Raw genomic sequence first — 23,520 nt, 5'->3', positions numbered from 1 at the left:
ATCCAGAGGCACTCTACCACTGAGCTACATCCCCAGACCATNATATATATATATATATATATATATATATATAAAAAATTTTTTTTAGAATCTGGGAATCTTTTTGTGATGTTTTGTGATGGAACCTAGAGCTCAAAAAACTTTTTTAAGCTTCTCAGGGCTATTTTATTATCTATGTTAGTTCTCATTAGGACACATGAGTCTCCTTCCATCTGGTGACTTTATGTGTTCCTTGGTGCTATCTAGTCATGGTTAAGTTTTTTGTTTTTTTTTTAAATGTGTTTATTGGGATGTTTTCCCACTCATTTTGATTCAGGCTGCTTTTAGTGATCTTTGTTTATATGTGGTGCTGAGGATCGAACCTGGGCGGCACACATGCCAGGCGAGCGCTCTACCGCTTGAGCCACATCCCCAGCCCAAGGGTTTTATTTTCTTGATGTTACCAGACTCACAGTTTTCTGGTTCTATTCTTTCCTCCTTGCACAGAAAGATACTAGTTAATATTTATTCCTTATAGAGGAAATATAGAAACAAAATATCCATTTATTAACACTCTTCTACTTATAACTATTATCAAAATGATACATGTTATCACTTTTCCTAGTACAACTACCTTTTGAAAGTCTTTCTCATAGCTTTCTACTTTTGAATGACTTATAGATTCACAGCTTTTCCCAGATATTTTACTTAAGCATATTAATGAATAAATATTTTAGGGTACCCAAATTGTAACAGCTTGGACAGTGACAGTCCATTTAATTATCATTTGTTTTCATATCACTACCCCTATTGTCCTTGAAAATATCCTTGCTTTCTGGTATCAAAAGGATGCTCTAGACCCATCCTTATTCCTTGTCTCAAGGAATTAAATCAATTACCCTCCAAGGACCTCTGATTATTTAAGGGGTAAATCTATTAGACATTGTTGGTAGAGGGTAAAGTATAGAACCTCAAATGGTGACAGAGTTATAGAAAAAATTTTCCTTAAGGTAAAATTTGTATTCATCTTTCCAATTTAACCTATCACTGCTGGGCATTGCCTTCCTAATGGTCCATGGATTCACCAACCACACTGACAGAATCCTTTGAGGTTGCTGTTATCATTGAACATCTAACAACTGAACAGAGACTGCACAAAATTATGTAGTTAGACCAGGATTACACTGCAAGAAAGTGTTGTGGTTGGAATTCAAACCCAGCACTATTTTCAGAAAGTGAGCCCTTACAGTTTCCCACAAGGTTCTGCCATCAATCTCTTAATCTACTGTCAGAAATACAGAACTTAGTCATTGCTAACAGACATCCACCAAGTCATCTCATTTAGGACTCCCAAGGCAGGGTATTGCTAGCATTGGGTCGGGGGAGGAGAAGAGGAAATACTACCCAGATTTTCTTCTCTCCCTGCAGGATTCAGGAGTCAGAATGACAAGGAGAGCCCTCCACGAGAAAGGCCTGAAGACAGAGCCCCTCAGAAGGCTCCTGCCTAGGAGGGGCCTCCGGACAAATGCCCGGCCTAGTTCCACTGGGCCAGATACCAGAGCTCCTGGGGGAGGAAGCAAGGCCCCTAGGGCACCCAGGACGATCCCCCAAGGGAAGGGGAGGTGAGCCTGCTCGCCAGGCAAGGTGAGGCCCTTAGGAGTCCCTTGGCCACCCCAAGATCCAGCCACCTACCCATGCCCTGAGGGCAGAAAGAGCTTCCTAGCTCAACACCCACTGCAGGAACATCAAGGGCAAGTGTGTCTACCTTTGCCCAGAACCTAAGGTCACAGAATCCATCCTGCTCCCCACCTGAGCCTCAATGTGTGGGAAGAGATTAGGGCAGAACTCGGACCACACCAAGCGCCTGAGGACGCCTCCCCGAGAGGCCCAGCAGTGCCTCCAGCACACAGGAAGTTGGACACCAGGCGGCCTTGCCAGCCTCCTCACACCAGCGCGGCCCTTGTCCAAATGGCCCGAGTGTGCTTGCAACGTGGCCGCAGCCTTGACTCCCAGAGGCCGAGTCCGACCGTGCAGTGCCACAGGGACCACACTGGCGAGGGGCTTCACCACCAAGAGGGGTGCTGGAGGCACCAAAGACCGGCCTTGAGCTGCCTGCCCCACCATGTGCTGCTGACAAAGGTCTACGACAGCCACCCATGCATGGGGTTTGCAATACCGCGCCTGCAGCCCTGAGAGTCTATGGGTGCCTGGCCTCTGAGCTGCTGGAACTTACACCAGGGTGCCAATCTTGCCAGCCAACCTAGGAACCCACATGGTCCAGAGGCCTTCCAGCCCAGGCACCCCGCTTCCTGCTGCAGGACCCATATGGAGGGACTGATGGAGACTTCTGGGACAGCCCTGAGCCAACCCACCCTACCTGGAAAATCCCACCTGGAGAAACCCATGGCAAATGAGTGGTCCAAGGGCTTTCCCCAACCTCTTGCTTCCTGACTTTATTATTGGGCCTATCATACTAGGACCTATCACACTAGGAAACAATAGCATCTCCCATTTATCCAGAGCTTACTCTGTGCCAGGCGATGTGATTTATGGGAATTATCTCATTTAATCCTCACAACATCCTTGTGTCATTGATATTATCAGCATTTTACAGACAGGGAAACTAAGTCTCCAAGAAGTTAAGGGACTTGCCCAAAGTCACACATCCAGTATGTTGCAGAACCAGCATTCGGACCCAGGTCTGCCTGTCTGACTCCACAGTCGGTGCTAATATGCCACTTCTTGTGCTGGACACGGTGGAATTAAGGCTGTGAGTTTGACAAGGCATCCATTTTATGGAGCATCCATTTTTCTCAGTGATAAGTTATACGGAACACTTTTCATACTAAAGTGTTCAAGCTCCCTGGGAGGAAAGTGAACGTTTGTTCCAATGATTGATATGAAATTTGAGATGACATAGAATTTTGGTGCTTAAGACCAGTGCTTCAAGCTCAACCCATAGTTCTCTAGAGTGACCTCTTTTCAGACCTCTCTAGAGTGATGTTGGTGAAGGAAGCCCCAGTCAGGACGAGCTCCTGTGTGGGTGCTTCCTGTAAATGAAGGAAGAGGGCCTCTGGGCACCATCTGCTATCCCACTGTGTTGCTTGGGAAGCTCAAATAACAAAGTTTTGTTAATTAAGATTTCCAAATTCCCAAAGATATTAATCTTCCAAATTTAGAAATGAAAAACCGGAATTCTTAGGAATTCCTGAAATCTGTTATTTTGTATTTTTCATTAACTTTCTGTACTTTTTTTTTTTTTTTTAATATTTATTTATTTTTTTTAGTTTTCGGCGGACACAACATCTTTGTTTGTATGTGGTGCTGAGGATCGAACCCGGGCCGCACGCATGCCAGGCGAGCGTGCTACCGCTTGAGCCACATCCCCAGCCCAACTTTCTGTACTTTTTAAAACAAGTAAAAACACATTTAGTAGCAGTTAAAAAGAACTGTAGGCCAGGCTGGGGTGGTGGCACACCCCTGTAATCTGAGTGGCTCAGGAGGCTGAGGCAAGAGGATTGCAAGTTCCAAGCCAGCCTCAGCAACTTAGCGAGGCCCTGTCCCTAAATAAAACATAAAAAATGGATGGGGATGTGGCTCAGTGGTTAAGCACCCTTGAGTTCAATCCCTAGTACCAAAAAAGAAAAGAAAAGAACTGTAGGCCATAGCAGGTAGCCAAAAACTGGAAATGCCAACAAACACTATTGGATAATATTTAAATAACAAAGTGTTTAAATAAGTAGTTAAAGATTGACAGAACTTCACAGTCATGAGTTGAAATTGCCAATATAAGGCTTATTTCCAAAACATTTTATTTCTTGGGTCATCATTCATAGATTTTTGTATAAAATATATTATGCATGTAAACATGTTATCTTATTTGTTAGTGTGACTCACTGTTAATCATAGACCCACAGATACAGTTTTTTTCCCCTGATTCTGGCATGCTCTACCACTGAGCTACATCCCCAGCCCTTTTCTCAATTTTTATTTTGAGACAGAGTCTCAACAAGTTTCCCAGGCTGAACTCAAACTTACCATCCTCCTGCCTCATATTACAGGCATGTGCCACTGCACCTGGCATAAATACACTTTTAATATGTTAACAGCTACAAAAGAATGAATTAGATTGTGACAACTTTTTTTCTATGTGCTCCTTATCCCAAGTTTCAGAAATGACTACTTTAACTTCAAATTCCCTGTGTCAACACTTCTTTTCTTGCTTTTGAATTCCTCTGTATTGTTAAGCATTCATTCTCACAGGAGAATTATAGTGCTTTTCTCCATTTTGCCAATTTCTTCACCAATTTTTTAAAAATTTATTTTTTAGTTGTAATTGAACACAATTCCTTTATTTTATTGATTTATTTGTATGTGGTGCTGAGGATCGAACCCAAGGCCTCACACTTGCTAGGCGAGCGCTCTACCACTGAGCCACAATCCCAGCCCCTCTTCACGAATTTTTTAAAAAATATTTTTTAGTTGTCAATGGACCTTTATTTATTTTTATGTGGTGATGAGAATCAAACTCAGTGCCTCACACATGCTAGGCAAGCGCTCTTCCACTGAGCTACAACCCCAGCCCCACCAATTGTTTTTGAGATTCAGAAAAACAAAAATTTCTCAGTTAATACCAGAAAGGAATTTCTGCAAAGACACTGCCCTGGGCTGAGCAGCACTGGCAAGGCAAGACCTAGTTCTTTGTCAATCAAGTTCAGCCAGTAGAGCTTCCTGGTGTCAGAGGCCTTAGAGCCAAAGGATCCAAATGTGGATCCTAGCTCTGCCACTTTCTAGTTGTGAGACTAGGAAAATCACTTTACCTCTCTGAGTTTCAATTTAGCAGAATAACGTGGGAAAGAATATGCTTGCTTTGCGAGGCCGTATTATAGGGAGGGTTAAGAGTGTGGCTTTGGAGTCAGACAGTCTGAGGTTCAAATCCTAGCTCCATTACTTACTACTACCTCTTTGATTTGGGACAAGTTCTAACCACTTCATTTTTCTCTTCTGTAAAATGGGGACACTGATTGAATCTATTTCATAGGATGTTGTTGAGTTTAAATGAGATCACACATGAAAATGTTTAACATAGAGCACGGTACATTGTAAATGCTTGGTAAATGTGGACCAGTATAGTTATTATTATCTGCTGTATCTACCTCACAGGGCAGTTGTGAGGATGAATTGGGGAGTATGCTGGGGAAGTGCTTTCTAAACTGTGAAATGGTATCCACACATCCCTCTTTCCTTCAGAGATGGGATGGTCAGAAGCTTTGGGCAGACATTAGTGGCACCCCCAAGTAGGGGGCCTGAGAATCCTTGCTTATATTCACAGAAGGTAGCTGTGTTGAGGAGGTGTCATCACCTGAAAAACAGGGTACAAAGTGCTCTTAGGTGAGGGTTAATTGCAATCAAGTGGGCAAAGTCCCACTTTGATGACTTCAAAAGGAGGCTATGGAGGAAAGAGTGGTGTTAAAAGGAATCTCCCCATCATAGGATTTTTTTTTTTTAATAGAGATCAAATCAGAGGAAGGGGACATGTAACAAAAGATGGTAAGGAGGGCTGTCTTGACTCTTGTCAGAAACTCTTGTTGAGGAAAGGCTGAATTTAGGACATGGTCCCCATAGTTGGGACGAGTACATCCTCTCCTGCTGTGCAAGCACATGCAATGTCATTTGTTCCCTAGACTTTAGACCAAATGTGGTTTAAAGAGCCTTCCAAAGACGACCTCAGGTAATCCTGACAGCAGCCCCATAAAATAAATACTAGCACTACTCTCATTTTGCAGATGAGAACTTGGAATCTGGGAAGGTTAAATCCAGTGCCCGAGGACACACAGCTCTATGCTGTAGAGTCAGGATTCAGAGTCCAAGCCTTTCACCTGCACTGAGCTGCCTCAACCCACCAGGTTCCAGATTGCTGGTCTTGAACAAGAAAGAAGGAAGTTCAAGTGTATATGGCTTTTATGCCCAAGTGTCCTCCACTTTTACCTTCAGTAATTACTCTTTCTCGTGTGTGCTGCTTATTTGCTGTTTTTCCTCTGCTTAGTCCTTAAGGCAGGGTCTCTGCCCCATCCCTGGACCCTTTTTTGTTGTACCCAGGTGAGATTTCTTTGTGCTAACAGCTTCAACTACTGATCATCTCTCCTTACCAGACTCTCCTTCTAAGCACCAGCCTGATCAACCAACTGCCTCCTTGATAACTCCTCCTCTGTGAGTCCAGGTTTCTGATTCAGCATCTCTCCCTTAACATGCCTCTCCTAAGCTCCCCCCTCCTTACCATGGCCTCTTTGTTTCAAATACTAATGTGATGGTGGGGAATCTAAGAAGCTTTCAAAGACAAAGCCTCTTGAATAATTCTAGAGATGGAATGCAGGGTACGTTCTCTGAGAGCTGCCAAGAGTTTGGAGGTAAATTGGAGATTAGAATTCATTATTTAATCAGCTGTCTACTGAGTGCCCACTGATGTGCCAGATTCAGTAGCCCATGCTGAGGATGCATTCATGAGTAAAACAGGAGCCCTAGTTTCAGGGATCCTCCAAGCTACTGGGGAAGACTGACATTAAACCATCCTCCCCAAATACAAATCCTTATATAAGACTGTGTTAAGTGTTGTGAAGGAAAAGTTTAGGGTGCTATGAAAGAATACAATAAATCTAAATGTGGGGGAGGGGGGTACAAAGAAGATCATTTTGATAAGTGACAATTACTGTATTCCTGAGACCTAAATAGAAGGAAGAGAATTCTATATAAAGGAAACAGTAGGTACACAAAGGTCTAGAGGTGGGAAAGACCTTGGTATGTTAGGAAAACTGAAATTCAGTCTGTGTAGCTGGGGCTGTGACAGGAACATACTTGGGGGGGGGATATGGTAAAGAACTTGGAATTTTGGGTTTAACTTTTTTTTTGGGGGGGAGGAACAATTTTAAAATTTCAGAATATTGTAAGACAAGAACAAAAGGCTATTGTTAACATTTACCCCATTTGTTTTATCATTTGCTCTCTATCCTGAACACTTATACAATGGCTTTTATTCTGAGCTATTTGAAAATGTTGCATACATCATGTTCTTTTACCCCTAAATATAGCGTATATTTCCTACCATAAGGCAATTGCCCACTTCACTAAATTTAATATTGATGCAACACGGCAGCTAACCACCTCTCTTGTAAACTGTTTCTATGATGTCCTTTATATAGCATTTTCCCCTGTAGTATACAGGATCCAGTCTAGGAATGATGTGTTTCATTAAGTTGTTATTTCTCTTTAGTATCTTTTAATCTAGAATAGGTAGCCTTTCTTTGTCATTTATGATGTTGACACTATTGAAGAATGCAATCTTCCCCTTTATTTTAATAGAATGTTTCTCCTTTTGGTTTGTTTTCTGTTTCTTCATTATTATATATGAGTAATGCAATCATGGCGTAAGACTGTGTAAGTGATATTGTGTCCTCAGTGTCTTTGGTGATTTAAATTTTGATCACTCAGTCAAGGCATTGTCTGATTTCTCAATTTAGAATTACTGTTTTTCCCTTACAACTAATAAGCAATCCATGGGGAGATACTTTCTGATCATCCCACTCCATTCTCAGAGGTTATAAATAGATTTAACATCTACTGATGGATAATCCTTTCCTGAATAAATATCATGATAGTTAGAATATGCTAACTCCTCAACTCTAAGGACTCACTCCACATTTATTAGTCAACATTTGACATTCTTTTGCCTACTTGTTTACATATTTACTGTTAGTAGGGGCTCTTGGATTTCTATGATTTTCCAATGATCTTATAATTATTAACCTGAAAGATTTTGGTGCCAGAATTGTCCCAGATTTGGCCAGTGAGAACCCTTTAAAACTAGAAGCCTGGATTTCATTTCTATTTCAATGAAGTAGCATGATTCAGTTTGACAACTGAGAATGCACTGTAGGCATTGGAGTGAGGAGCAAAACGGGACAGATCAGGACTCCTGAAATGTTCAGTTTGGGTGCATGGCAGGAGATGATACATCTGTGGAGACCAGAACACATGAGCCTGGGATATCAGGCCTATTCTCAAGTGTTATGGGGAACCACTGAAGAGTTCTAAGCAGAGGAGTGAGTGACAGGGAGGCTTTAGAAAAATTTTTCTGACAGCCAAGTGAAATGATTGGAGGGCTCTCCAATGCTGTGGCTCTAAAGTAACTATGCTTATCTCCAGCTACTGGGGATTTCTAAGTTGGGTCCCTATGCCTGGAATGTCCTCCTGTTCATCTGGGCACAAATACAATAAACACCTGTCTCCACTGCATTTATCCGCCCCAGGTATTGTGACAGCATACACCCTCTTCTTTCCTCATTTTGGCTAATGCCATTCAACTTGCTTCAGGGACCTTTTCCCAGCCAGGTACAATGTAGGTGAGTGTACGTACATGGACTGGTCCTTGAGCGTTGCTGAAGTCTGTCTGGGGACTCTGTGATCATTTGCTTTGGCATGCTGTGAGTTCAGCATGGTCTGTCATTCAGGCAACCACCCATTCAAACCTGTGCATTTGTGCCCTCCCCACCCTGCCCAAGCCCCTCACCATGGGAGATGATTTCCAAGTCCAGATGAACTTCACAGTGTACCTTCTTATCAGAGGTGGTAGTACATAGGAAAGCTACAATCCTGCTAGGGGGTGCTGTCGACTCATTAGCAGACACAAATAACCAAAAGCAGAAATTTTAAGAGACCAGAGGGAGGGGCTGATGCTGTGGAATCCCAGAAAAGGCAAGTTTTTTTGTTTTTGTTTTTGTTTTTTCTGATTGGAGAAATCAGGGTAAGTAAGTCCCCAGAAGAGAGTGGCATTTGAACTGGGCCTTGAGGGTAGAGAAGACTATTTGCCATTTTACAAAAGAAATATTTGATTATTCAGTGGATAGGTGGAAATAAGAAGAAAAGCAAAGCCCCACATCTTCATATTTTATTCACATTGCCAACACAATTATTATTGGTTACATAATATTCCACTAGGCAGATATTTCATTGTTTGTCCCTTATTGTAAGAATAATTCATTTCAGGCCTCATGACATTGGCTTGGGGCATGTGGCTAGGCAGTGGAGACAGAAGGAACTCTGGGGACTAAATACAACATGGGAGACATGGGAGTCGATACTTGAACTCATCCATTGATTCTATTCAGCAAACATTTATCAAGGGTCCAACACCACACACCAAGTCCCAAGAATACAGTGAGCATGGAGAGATGGTCTCTGTCCTGTCAAGAGAGTCATAAGTGGAAAAATTCACTGTCAAGCAACATATACAGTGCCACAATAGAGGTACAGGATATTCAAATGTAGAAAAATCTAGAGCCGCATGTCAGAAGACCAAATTCACACAGACACTACTACGTACTTGTCTATCCACAGGCACAAAGCACGTCCCACCAGCTCTTAGGCTTTTGGGTTTTTGTTTGGTTTGGTTTTCTGTTTTCTATGTCAAATATTCCCTTTCTCTCACTTGGAGGGAATAATTATTACTTTATTTTACAAAATCTCAATCTGCATGCATAATTCGTTCATTTTATTTTTCTCTCTTTTTGAAACTAAAAAGCATTTAATGCTGCTAATTTACCTCTACATATAACTTTGGCTATTTAAATTATTTTCATTTAGTTGTTGATGGACCTTTATTTATTTATTTATATGCGGTGCTGAGAGTTGAACCCAGTGCCTCACACATGCTAGGCAAGTGCTCTACCACTGAACCACAACTCCAACCTCAAATTATTTTCCAAACAGTCTGTTTTTAATCTGATGTACTCCTTAAGGATAATTTACTATTTATGTTTTTAAATTTCTAAGTGGCATGTTTTATATATTGTTGGTTGTGCTGCGTTTTGCTCAGAGAATGGCTTCTACGACTTCTACTTTTCAAAACTGAAATATTCTATGTAGTTTAATATTTTTTGAATTTTGTCACTGTCCATGAAACTTGAAAAGGAGTTATACTGGTTGTTTTCAGAGTAAAAGAAATTTATATGTTCATATCTTCTATGTCCTTATTTATTTTTTGATTACTTGTCCAGAAAATATGTTAGGATATTTCTAATAAAATTGTTTCTCATGTTTTTTATTTTTTTTCAGTACTGAGGATTGAACCAAGGCATCCCATGTGCTAAGCAAGCACTCTACCTTGAGCTATATCCCCAGCCCTTTTCTTGCATTATCGATATTTTATTTTATAGGTTTTGTTGTTTATTTAACATATACGAAATCAAACCCTTTCACCATTAATTATACCTTTCAGAGAGTGAGGCCAAGAGCTTCGTTTTTGGACTCGTATAGCCTAAAGATTTAGATTATAGCTTTCCCATTTATTACCTTAGGTTCTTCTCCATAAAATGGAAATCATAATATAATGGTATCTCTCTGTATAACTTCTCAGATTAAATGAGATAATGAATATAAAGCACTCAGAGTACTTCCTGGCATATAGTAAGTGCTCAATAAAGCTAAACATTATTATGATCATCATTATGTTGCCTGACCATTATTGGCAGGGAGGCCTTTGGTACAGAGGTAGAAAAACTCTTAGGAACCTCTTATCTACCCAGCACATATTTGATAGACAGGGTGCCGCATATAGAGCATTAGAAGGCATTGTAAAAACTAGAAAGGGGAAATAAAGCTGACAGCCTCCTAGCACTTAAACACACACACACACACACACACACATAAACACACACACACACATTTGGTGGGAGGGGGCTAGGGATTGAACCCAGAGTCTCACCTGTGCTAGGCAAGTGCTCCAGCACTGAGCTACAGTCCCCAACACCCAACACTTTCTTCTTGTCTTCTTTTTTTAAAATATTTTCTTGGTTGTCAATGGACTTTATTTATTTATATGCAGTGCTGAGAATTGAACCCAGTGCCTCACACATGCTAGGCAAGTGCTCTGAAGAATGTCATTGGTATTCTGATGAGGGTTACATTGAATTTGTATATTGCTTTTGGTATTATGGCCATTTTAAGAATATTAATTCTACTTATCCATAAACATGGGAAGTCTTTTCATCTTCTCCGCAAATTTCTTTTACCAGCACTGTGAACCCATATTCTGTATGTTCCGCCTTCAGATGCTTGCTGCTGGACACTGGAGTCACTTTACCCATTCTCTGCCCTCTTCCAGGGGAACCTATATTCAGTGACTGATGTGTGAGTTCAAAAGTCCAGCAACTTTGGGCTGGGGACACAGCCAGTTGGTAGAGTGCTTGCCTTGCAGGCACAAGGCCCTGGGTTCGACCCCCAGTGCAAAATCATCATCATCATCATCATCATCCAGCTCTTTTGCCCTGAAGTAGGACAAACTCTGTCAGGGGCTAGAAGGAAATTCTCCTTCAAAGAATAGCCTGACATTTACAAGAAACAGCCCCCTGGGAGACATCCTGCAGCTACCTATCTTCCTGAAACATCCTGCGGTTATCAGGATCATCAGACATCCTGCAGATGGCAGTTTTACCACCCACATCCAGCAATTGCTGATTAGAGAGCTTCCCCATCCCCAGCATATAAATACCCCTGTGTGAACAATAAAAGTTTGCAGCTTGATCAGAACTCCTGTCTTGCTGTCATCCCTCGTGTCTCTTGTCCCTTCATTCCTCCCCACCTAGGTTCTCGGCCCTCGTTGATGTGTCCTGCCGGTCGGGACAAAACTCTAAGGTGTCATTTATAATCCAGAACTCCTCTCAGCTTCACATTCTTGTTTATCCTACATTTTGGTTTTTTCCAGGAAAATTTCTTCAATAAATAATTTGCACTTTATTCCTTGGCCCAGGGTCTGCTTCTGGGAGAATCTAAGCTAAGATGATCACAGTATTCCACTTCAGAATTTCTCTTGTTCACTCTCCTGAACAAGAGAAATTCTGAAATGGAATACTGTGAACATGATGATTTGGTTCCAAAGGACATAACTCCAAAAATACTAGCTTAAGACAAGAAAATGGTGGATCGGAAGGATACTGGAGTATGTAAATAATCAAAAGAAAGAAAGAAGTACACCTGGGCCAAGAGGGAACTGGAATCACGCCCTTAAACAAAACTTCAGAATTCACAACTACATGTTTTGTTCATGTCTGCTTTATTCTCTGAGAATGGTATTTCTAGGTAGCTAGCAATACAGCTGCCTCACTTTCCTCAAATCTGTCCCTGATTTGTCCAATTTGGGACCAAATGGTCATGATGGGGCAAAGGAGTCACACCTGGGGCCATTGCTATAGTCATGAGTTTCTTCTATTCTTAGCAAGAGAATGATTTAGCAAAAAAAAAAAAGGGGGGGGGGCTGGGTGCGGTGGCACATGGCTATATCCCAGTGACAGAAGGATTGCAAGTTCCAGGCCAACCTGGGCAATTTGGTGAGGCTCTGTCTCAACATAAAAAAATAAAAAGGAATTGGGATGTGATTCAGTGGGTAAGCATTCTTAGACTCAATACTTGGTACTAGAGAGAGAGAGAGAGAGGAGGGCCTGATGCAATGGCACACGCCTGTAATCCCAGCAATTTGGGAGGCTGAGGCAGGAGGATGGAAAGTTGAAAGCCAGCCTCAGCAACTCAGTGAAACCTTGTCTCTAAATAAGATACAAAAAAAGGTCTGGGGATGTGGCTCAGTGGTTAAGTGTTCCTGAGTTCAATCCCTGGTACAAAAAAAAAAAAAAAANCAACACAGTGAAAACCCATCTTAAAAAAAAAAAAAAAAAAAAAAAGAAGGAAAAGAAGAGAAGGAGGAGTAGAAGGAGGAGGGGGAAGATTGGGAAAAAGAACAATGAATTTACCAGGCGAAGTGGCATGTCTTTTATTAGGGTTCTCTAGGGGAAGAGAATCATCAGGAAGTATAATTACAAAAAAGAGATTTATGAGGCTGGATTTGTGGCTCAGTGGCACAGCACTTGCCTCTCAGTAAATGAATAAAATAAAGATCCATCAAAATCTAAAAAAATGAAAAAAATAAATATTTTTGAGTTGTCAATGGACCTTTATTTTATTTATTCATATGTGGTGCTAAGAATCAAACCCCATGTCTCACACATGCTAGGCAAGTGCTCTACCACCGAGCCACAACCCAGTCCCCCCAAAAATATTTTTTAAAAGGCGGATTTATTAGGTTGGCTATGACCAGAAGCTGGATAGTCCACAATGGCTGTCTGCAGGTTGGAGAGCTGGAAGAACCAGTAGCTGCAAGAGGCCAAAGCCCCAGAACAAGAGGAATCAATGGTGCTACCCTAGTGCAAGACCAAAGGCTTCTGGAGAATCACTGGAGGAGTCTGCTTTGGAAGAGTGAAGAAGCAAGAGTCCCGCTTCCTCAGACCATCACAGCAGCAATCCAGAACCAGTTCAAGAAGAATCGAGCTTGCAACTGTTGCTTCCTTTTTCTTCTTTTATTCCAGTCAAGCCATTATCATATTGGACAGTGCTGCCCATGCTTAGGGAGGCTCTCCATTTCAATTGGCTAATCCACATGCCAGTCATTCATAAACACACCCTCATCAACACAGTCATAAACCTCTTAATCATGGGCATCTCTTAATCCAATCAAATTGACAAATCAAATTGACCATTACATCTGTAATCCAACAACTAAAGAGGTTGAGGCAGGAAAATTGAAAGTTCAAGTCCAGCCTCAGCAATTCAGCAGCACCTGGGGTGTAACTCAGTGGCAAAGTACACACAATCTCTAGTACCAAAAATGTAGACAGGGCCCATGTTCACAACAGCTATAACGAGGAAACAATTCTAATGTCCATGGAGAGATGACTTAATGAGCAAAATGTGGCATATATGTACAACAAAATACTTTTCAGCCTTAAAAAAGGAATGGAATGGATTGGGATTGTGGCTCAGTGATAGAGTGCTCGCCTAAGACGTGTGAGGAACTGGGTTCGATCTTCAACACACATAAAAATAAATAAATAAAATAAAGTCATTGTGTCTGTGTACAACTAAAAAAAAAAATAAAATAAAAGAGAGCTAGAGCTCTTCCTGCAAATGATCTGAAGTGATCTTTGAAAATGGTTTGCTATTCTCCTAATTCAGAAAATACCACAAAATCATGCAAATCAGGAGGCTCAAGTTTTCATGTTCACTTAAGAACACCCATAAAACTGCTCTGGTCATCAAGGATATGAATATCTGAAAATCCACCAAATATCCAAAAGATGTCACTTTATAGAAGCAATGTGGGCCTGCAGTTGTAGCTCAGGGGTAGAGCACTGGCCTTAGCACGTGTGAGGCACTGGGTTCCATCCTCAGCACCAAATAAATAAATGAAATAAAGGTATTGTGTCCATCTACAACTAAAAATATTTTTTAAAAAGAACAATGTGGTCTGGGGGTGTAGCTCCGTGGCAGAGCATTTGCCTAGCATGTGCAAGGCCCCAGGTTCCATCCCCAACACAAACAAGGTAAAACAAACACATGATCCAACTACATACTGTCTACAAGAAACTAATTTTAGATGCAAAGATACAAATGAGTTGAAATTAAAGGGATAGAAAAAGATATTACAAACAACTAGTAACTGAAAGAGAGCTGGGGTGGTTTTATTAACATCAAACAAAATAGACTTTAAGTGTTGTTGTTTTGTTGTTGTTCTTTTTTTTTTTTTTTACTTTTTAGGTCTAAATGGATACAACACAATGCCTTTATTTTTATGTGGTGCTGAAGATCCAACCCAGGTCCTGCCCGTGCTAGGTGAGCGCTCTACCGCTGAGCCACAGTCCCAGCCCAGACTTTAAGATTTTTTTAAAAAAGTTACAAGACACAAAGAAGGTAGGTCATGGTATTGCACACCTGCAATCCCAATGACTCAGGGGGCTAAGGCAGGAGGATTGAAAGTTTGAGGTCATCTTCAGCAATTTAGCAAGACACTTTCTCAAAACTTAAAGAGGACTAGAGATGTGATTCAGTGGTGGAGCATCCATTGTTCAATCCCCAGTACCAGAGAGAGAGAGAGAGAGAGAGAGAGAGAGAGAGAGAGAGATTATAAATCACTCAAGAAGATAAAACAATAGTAGAGTTCCTAAAATATATGAATATCTGACAGAATTGAAGGGAGAAATAGAAGTAGTTGGAGACTTCAATGTGGAGATCGGATGAGCTCCCAGTTATCCACTGCTCTTAAGGTATCAGAAAAAGCCAGGCCTGGGAAACACTCCTTACCAAAAGGCAAAGATGTTAACAGCCTCCACACTCAGCTCTGACGCTAACAGTTATCTAACCTTCCAGTACACCCTGGAAGCCCCTGGGTGTAGCAGGATAGCTGCAAAAATGTTTCTAGCTCTGTAACGTTTTAGTGCACAAAGAAGCCTCTTTATAATTTATAAGCCTTGAACAATTTACAGTGCCCCTATAGTTTAACTTCCTGATTGTGCGGCCCTATATAATAAACTTGTAGAGCTAGTTCTGGGTCACTGTTCCTCAATCAGAGTGCAGCACCCCACCTGGCCCCAACTTTACTTGAAAATGTCTGTTTTCTTTGTCTCTGTGTTTTTCCTCCATCTCCAGTTGCTCCTACTTGAGGTCTTTTTTGATGCACTTCAACACCCCCACTTTCAATAATAAATAGAACATCTAGACAGAATAATAAAATTCAAGAAGATGACTTGAATGGCATTATAAACCCACTATACCTAACAGACATATATAGAACACCCCCTCAACAACAGCAATATTTTTCTCAAGAGCACATGGATATGTTCAATGAATTTTGAAATATTGAAATCATACTAAATATCTTATCTGACCACAATGGAATGAAGCTAGAAATCAATAGTAGAAAGAAAACTGGAAAATTCACAAATATGTAGAAATTAAATAACGAAGATTGGTTCAGCCAAAGCATTTAGCCAAGAAAATGAATAAAAGGCATCCAGATGAGGAAATTGAAAAACCAGCCTCTACCTCAGAGCAAAGCCTGTCCAAGGAAGGGGGCGTGACCCTTGTCCTTGGAAAGACCCACAGAGCACTCCTAGGCACATACCCACCCTGCTGAGTTGTTTGTCTGTAGATAACTGGAGAGATCTGTGGCGCCAGGTATCCCTGACTCAGTCAGGCTAGGTGAGGACCCATAGCAACCCCCTAGCAGCCACCAATCAGCATGAGACAGGGAAATACCTGGGATGCCAGATGACCCTCCCAGTAGTTTATGGTGGTTGATAACATGTTGGGAAACCATGTAGTTCAGCATGTACTCCCCTCGTGGTTTAAACCAATCAGTTCAAACAAATCCCCCTCTTGTACTAACCAATCACCCCTACCCAACTTGTTCCCACCAGTGAATGTGCTAATCATGTTTTAGACTTGTTTTATGATTTTCCCGTGGTGTGTGATAATTTGCTAAGAGATGTTATGATATATGTGAAGTCCCTGCCTTCCCCAAAGAGTGTATAAAACTGCTGCAAACCCTGGGCTCGGGGCCTCTCAGCATCACCAGTTGCTGTGCGCACCCAGAGGACCAAGCTAGCTCGCAATAAACACCTCTTTGCTGCTTACATCGATCTTGGTCTCTCGTGGTCTTTTGGGGGGGTCCCAAATTCGAGCATAACAGAAATAAGACACAAAACTATCCCTATTCATAGATAACACGAACTTTATATAGAAAATGCCAAAAGTTCCACAAAAATGTTAACAAGTCTGGCAAAGCTACAAGGTACAAGATCAACACAAAAATCAACAGTGTGGCTGGGGTTGTGGCTCAGTGGTAGAGTGCTTACTTAGCACATGTGAGGCATTGGGTTCGATCCCCAGATCCTCAGCACCACATAAAAACAAATGTATTGTGTCCATCTACACCATATATATATATTATTTGGGCTGGGGGTTGTAGCTTAGTGGTAGAGCTCTTACCTAGCATGAAGCACTGGGTTAGATCCTCAGCACTACATTAAAAATAAAATATAGGTATTGTATTCATCTACAACTAAATATATATATATATATTTTAAATCAACTGTTTCTACATATCAACAATGAACTACCTGGAAAGAAAATTGACAAAGCAATTCCATTTACAATAGCATCAAAAATAATAAAATACCTAGGAATAAATTTACTCCAGGAAATGAAAGGCTCAGACATTAAAAACAGCCAGGCTTGGTGGCACATGCCTGTAATTCCAGCAGCTGGGGAGGCTGAGGCAGTAGGATTGTGATTTCAAAGCCAGCCTAAGCAACTTAGCAAGACTCTATCTCCTAAATAAAATATAAAAATGTCTGAGATGTGGCTCTGTGGTTAAGCACCTGGGTGAAATCCCTAGTACAAAAAAAAAAAAAAATTGCAAAACACTGCTGGAAGAAATTGAGGAACACCTAAGTAAATGGGGTCACATGTGGACTGGATGATGTAAACATGATTAGAATAGCAAGTATACTCAAAGCAATTTAAAGATTCAATGCTATCCCTCTAAAATTCTAATGGCTTTTTATTGTAGAATTGGAAACATTAATTCTTAAATTCATTTGGAATTGCAAAGGCCCCAAATGGTGAAAACAATTTTCAAAAAGGAGAAAAAAGTTGAAGATTCACATTTGCCAATTTCAAAATTTAACTGCAGAGCTACAATAATCAAAATAGTATAATACTAGCAATTTAACAGATATAAAGGTCAATGGAATAGAATCGAGAGTCCAGATGTAAAAATCCCATATCTACAGTGAATTGATTTTTGACAAGGGTGCCAAAATCAGTGATTTATTTATTTATCTAATTTATTTAGAGTGGAAAGTAAAACTTTATTAAAGGACAGTAGAGAAGACTTCTTCCAGAAGGAAGAAGGGGACCCAAGAAGTAGAATCCATGGAAGGCTGAGGTCTTCTTCTTTCAGCTTTCCCATATTCCAGCCAGCATTCCTGTCTTTTGTTCTGTTATCCTGCAGTGATAGAATGTAGGTGGGAAGACCCTAAGGGTGGGGGACAGGTGCGCAGTAATGTGGGCAGGAAGGGCACCACATCTTTGTTTGTATGTGGTGCTGAGGCTCCAACCGGGCGGAACGCATCTGCCAGGCCAGCGCGCTACCGCTTGAGCCACATCCCCAGCCCCAGGAAGGACTTTTGGATTAGCATCTCCACGTTTGCTGGAAGCTGCTTCATTAACATTTCTTTGGGATGGGCTCAGTGATTTTTTTTTTAGGGGGGAAGGGGACTGGGGATTGAACCACGGGGTACCATACTACTGAGCTACATGCCCAGCACTTTTTGTTCTGAGACAGAGCTCTCTCAGGATGGCCTCCAATTTGCAATCCTCCTGTCTCAACTTCTAAAGTTTCTAAGACTGAACAAGGTAGAAAGAAAAGGTGCTGGAACAACTGGCTACCCATATGCAAGAGAATCAAGCTGAGCTTACCCATATCCCACACCATATACAGCAATTAACTGAAAATGGTTCAACAAAAAAGGTCTAAAAATAAAAGAGTAAAACACAAAAAAACCTTAGAAGAAAACACAGGGGTAAATTTTCTTGACCTTGGGATTGGCATTGATGAGTGATACAAAATGAAATCATGAGGAAAAAAAAAAATCTGGAGCTGGGTATGGCAGTACCTATCTTTTTTTTTTTTTTTTTTTTTTTTGCGGAGGCGGGGATGGGGGGGTTAGGGATTGAACTCAGGGGCACTTGACCACTTGACCACTGAGCCACATCCCCAAACCTATTTTTGTATTTTATTTAAAGATAGGGTCTCACTGAGTTGCTTAGAGCCTCACAATTGCTGAGGCTGGGTTTGAACTCATGATCCTCCTGCCTCAGCCTCCCAGGCCGCTGGGATTACAGGCATGCGCCACCACGTCCCCCTCCCTATCCTTTTGAAGGAAAACTTTTCCCTACATCTGGACTTCCTAGTTGTAAAGAGCTTGGAAGCAAAATAGTAAATAACGATTCTGGTAAATGTCCATTTTTTAAATATTTACATTTTAGTTATCGGCAGAGACAATATCTTTGTACGTGGTGCTGAGGATCTAACCCCGGCCGCACCCATGCCAGGGGAGCGCGCTACCGCACTACCGCTTGACCCACATCCCCAGCCCTCCATTTGTTTTAAAAATTCAGAAATTGTCTATTGGAAGTGACTTTTTGAAATGGATTTGCTAGTTCACCTCTAGAAGTGATTTGGGAGGCTGAAACAGGAGGATCACAAGTTCAAGGCCAACCTCAACAATTTAGAGGCCCTAAGTAACTTGGTCTCAAAAAAAAAGTATTGGGATGCAGCTCAGTGGTAAAATGTGTTATATCCCCAGTACCTAAAAAATAAATAAAATAAACTTCCTAAGAAAGATTGTATTCTGAGGGCTGTTATTGTAGCTCATTGGTAGAGCACTTGCCTAGCATGTGTGAGGCACTGGACTCCATCCTCAACACCACATAAAAATAAAGAAAGGTGGGGCTGGGGATGTGGCTCAAGCGGTAGCTCTCTGGCTTGGCATGCGTGCGGCCCAGGTTCGATCCTCAGCACCACATACAAACAAAGATGTTGTGTCTGCGGAAAACTAAAAAAATAAATATTAAAAAATAAAATAACGTATTGTGTTCATGTACAACTTAAAAAAAAAAAAAAGATTATCTTCTGAGAATTGAGCATTATAGCCCACTGAATTGTGAAGGGCCAGAATTTGAAGGGACTTTCTTATTAGAACTATTGTGACATGTGTGCACTTTATTCAAGACTATTGAGTACATAGTGGACAATTGAGCCATTATTTGAAATATCTAGTGTTATCTAGTGTAGAGGTAGTAAAACATCATTTTGTAAATATCTTTTATTTCTAAATTCACATGAGATATTGGTTTTTGGAAATAGAATTATTACACCACTCTGTGGTGTACTGCCTGTACTTGTTCATTGATGTGGAGGTGACAGGAGGGAAGCAATTACAAAGGGCTGAGCGCATTCATACTTGGGCATTTTCAAACATTTTTCTGTAGGCTTTGTGCATTTCTGTTTTGCTGCATATATAGCATAAATAATGGACAACTTTGCAACATTTATTTTCTAGATATTAAAGAGATTGTTAGTGTATGACAAATTAGTAAATTTAGCATATTTGTATTTTGTGTTGAAATTCATGGGAAAGATTGTTCTCCGTAAATGATTTCTAAATATGAACTTATTCAACTATCTTCAAGCATTGTATATGCCTATACTGAGCCACTGAACTAAAGGCAGAGAGAAGGAAGTGAGGAGGGAAAGGTTTAAGACCAAAATGATCACATTAGAAGATAGACCAGATTATAAACAGTTTTTTTTTTTGTGTGTGTGTGTGTGTGTGTGTTCACTAAGGCTATGTACATAGCAGACAAGTTCTTATATGAAATACATAGTCTTAGATTTTTTTAATATTTTTTTGTACTGGGGATTAAAGCCAGGGGTAGTCTTACCACTGAGCTACATTCCCAGCCCTTTTAATTTTTTTTTTTTAAAGAGAGAGAGAGAGAGAGAGAATTTTTAATATTTATTTTTCAGTTTTTCAGCGGACACAACATCTTTGTCTGTATGTGGTGCTGAGGATCGAACTCGGCCGAACGCATGCAGGCGAGCCCGCTACCGCTTGAGCCACATCCTCAGCCCCCTTTTAATTTTATATTTTGAGACAGGTTCTTGCTAACTTGCTGAGACTGACCTCAAACTTGTGATCCTCCTGCCTCAGCCTCCCCAGTAGCTGGGAGTGCTGAGATTACAGGTGGGCACTACTCCATCCACCTTAAACAACATACTCTTCAACAGCTAATGTGTCAAAGGAAAAGAATTACAAGGAAAATTAGAAAATTATTTTGAATGAATGAAAATGAAAACACAAATTCCAAAACTTATAGGATATAGTGAAAGCAGTTTATAACCACAACTGCATATATTACAAAAGAAGATCTCAAATCAATAAAATAACTATGCACAGGAAGAAATTAGAGTATATGAAATCCAAATTCATCAAATGGAAGAAAATAATACAGATTAGATTGGAGATAAATAGAACATAGAAAAACAACAGAGAAAATAAAACTAAAATCTGGTTCATGAGATCAACAAAATTGACAAAATTTTAGCCAGATTAACTTAAAAAAAGCGGGGGGGGGGGGCAGAAGACTCAAAATATTAAAGCCAGAAAGGAAAAAAAAAAAGAAACAACTGACACCTCAGGTGCCCTCAGTCTGCATGAAGTTCAACCTCTTAGTGATCTCAGACCACTAAAAACCATAAAAGCACATGTGCAGGAAGTTCTGGTTCTCAGGCTCTCTGAGGAGCTACAGCGGAATTACAAGTCCTTCAGGTGCCCATCTGCAAGGATGACAAGGTCCAGGTAGTTCGAGGACACTGCAAAGATCAGCAAATCAGCAAGGTAGTCCAGGTGTAAGGAAAAATATGTCATTTACACTGAGTGGGTGCAGCTGAGAAGGCTATAACAGCACAACAGTCCACATGGGCATCCACCCAAGCAAGGTGGTTATCACCAGGCTAGACTTTGATAAAGATTTTTTTTTTTTTTTTTTAATGCAGAGCCAAGTCTCAGCAAGTTGGAAAAGAAAAGCAAATATAGGGAAGAGTTCATGGAGAAAAGGCAGTAATGAATATTACCTGTCCCACAACTGTGGTTTAACTGGATGTTTTGCATAGTATGTGCTGCTTGGAACTTTTCAGGATGTTTCTGGAACATTTCATTGTCCTCCTGTTTTGTAATTGACCTATGCCTATGTAAATCTGCTTTTGCAATTTGGATTAATAATTTTATGAATAAAATTGGAACTGTTTTCTAACTCATAAAAATCATCAGAAATGAAAGAAAACATTATTACTGATTTTACAGAATAAAAACATAAAAGAGGGCTGGGGATGTGGCTCAAGCGGTAGCGCGCTCGCTTGGCATGCGTGCGGCCCGGGTTCGATCCTCAGCACCACATACAAAGATGTTGTGTCCGCCGAGAACTAAAAAGAAAAAAAAATATTAAAAAAATTCTCTCTCTCTCTTAAAAAAAAATAAATAAAAACATAAAAGAAAACCACAAATGGTTGCATTCTCACAAATTGGATAACTTAGATGAAGTGGAAGTTTTTCTAGAAACACACCAGCTACCAAAACTGACTCAAGAAGAAACTGAAAAATCTGAAGAAACCAATAACTAGTAAAGAGGTTGTATCAATAATCAAAAAATATCCCTACAACAATGGAAAAATTCAGAATCAGATAGTTTTACTGATGTATTATTTAAATGAACTATTACCAATTTTACTCAAACTCCTCCAAAAATTTGAAGAGAAGGGAATGTTTTCTAAGTTATTCTATGGGGCCAGGGCTACCCTGATAACAATTCCAAACAAAGACAAGAAAATTATAAATCAAGAAAATATCTCATGAGTATAAATGCAAAAATTCTCAACAAAAGCTCTAGCAAACCCAACTTAGCAGCAAATTAAAAGAATTATATAATCATAACAAAGATTAATTCTTGGAATACACAGATTATTAGGTATGTTAAATTGAATAATTAGTACAAGGAATTCATATTTATATAAGTATAATAGAATTAACTTTAAATAGAGTGAAGGAAAAAAACAACATGATCATCTCAAGGCTGAAAAAAGTTCAACAAAATTTAACATGTTTTCATGATAAAAACAGTATGCTAAGAATTTTATCCTTAACAATAAGTAGATAAAGCATACCTATGAAAACCCCACAGTTAACATCACGCTCAGTGGTGAAATAATGGAAGCCTTTCCTCTAAGGAACAAAACAACGATAGATACCTATGTTAGTCACTTTTTTTTTTCTTTTTCATTACTGGGGATCAACTCAGGGCAAGACAAACTTTTACCACTGAGCTACATTCCAGTTCTACTTATATCATTTCTATTTGACTTATTATTGGAAATTTCAGCTAAAGCAATTAGGTAAGAAAAAAAAGCTAGCGGGGGGGGGGGGGTCAATTTAGTAAGACTCTGGCTCAAAAAAGATTTTGTAATAGTTGTAGTAGAAGGAATTGTACCCAGAGGTGTTCTACCACTGAGTTGCATCCCCAGCCCCTTTATTATTAAGTTGTAAATGGACATAATACCTTTATTTATTTATATGCTGTGCTGAGGATCAAACCCAGTGCCTCACTGCAAGGCAAGCAAGCACTCTACCACTGAGCTACAATCCCAGTCCCTCCCCAGCCTTTTTTTAATTTTTAAATTTGAAACAGGGTCCTGCTCGGGGACCTTGAATTTGCAATTATCCTGCTTCAGCCTCCTCAGTCACCGGGATTATAGGTTTGCCAACACTCTCAAAATAAAAATTTTTAAAAAGTGCTGGGGATGTAGTTCAGTGACAGTGCTTGCCTAGCATGGATCAATCCCTGGGTTCAATTCCCATCACAAAAAAAAAAAAAAAAAAAAAAAGAATTGAACAAAAATATAGGATACAAAATTAAAACACAAAAATCAGTTGTATTTCTCTATGCACTTTCAGTGAACAACCTAGAAAGGAAATTTAAAGACAATTTCAAATACAGTAGCCAAAAGAGAATAAAATACTTCAGAGTAAAATTTTAAATAAGGAT

The 23,520-nt window shown here is 40.2% G+C and overlaps 1 long non-coding RNA gene across 1 annotated transcript in view; it reads right to left on the bottom strand.

The window, feature by feature from the left end:
• Window positions 1–8,905: 8,905 nt before the first annotated feature.
• LOC125612372 overlaps window positions 8,906–23,520 on the bottom strand; it is a 29,453-nt gene continuing 14,838 nt past the window's right edge. The window contains exon 2 of the long non-coding RNA XR_007342728.1: window positions 8,906–9,215. This is a non-coding gene — a long non-coding RNA (uncharacterized LOC125612372). The remainder of the gene's footprint in view (window positions 9,216–23,520) is intronic.

Source organism: Marmota marmota, unplaced genomic scaffold (genome assembly GCF_001458135.2).
Source record: "Marmota marmota marmota unplaced genomic scaffold, marMar, whole genome shotgun sequence".
NCBI classification, from domain to species: domain Eukaryota; kingdom Metazoa; phylum Chordata; class Mammalia; order Rodentia; family Sciuridae; genus Marmota; species Marmota marmota.
The sequence above is the reverse complement of the archived record's forward strand: the minus strand, read 5'-3'. Positions and strand labels throughout refer to the sequence as shown.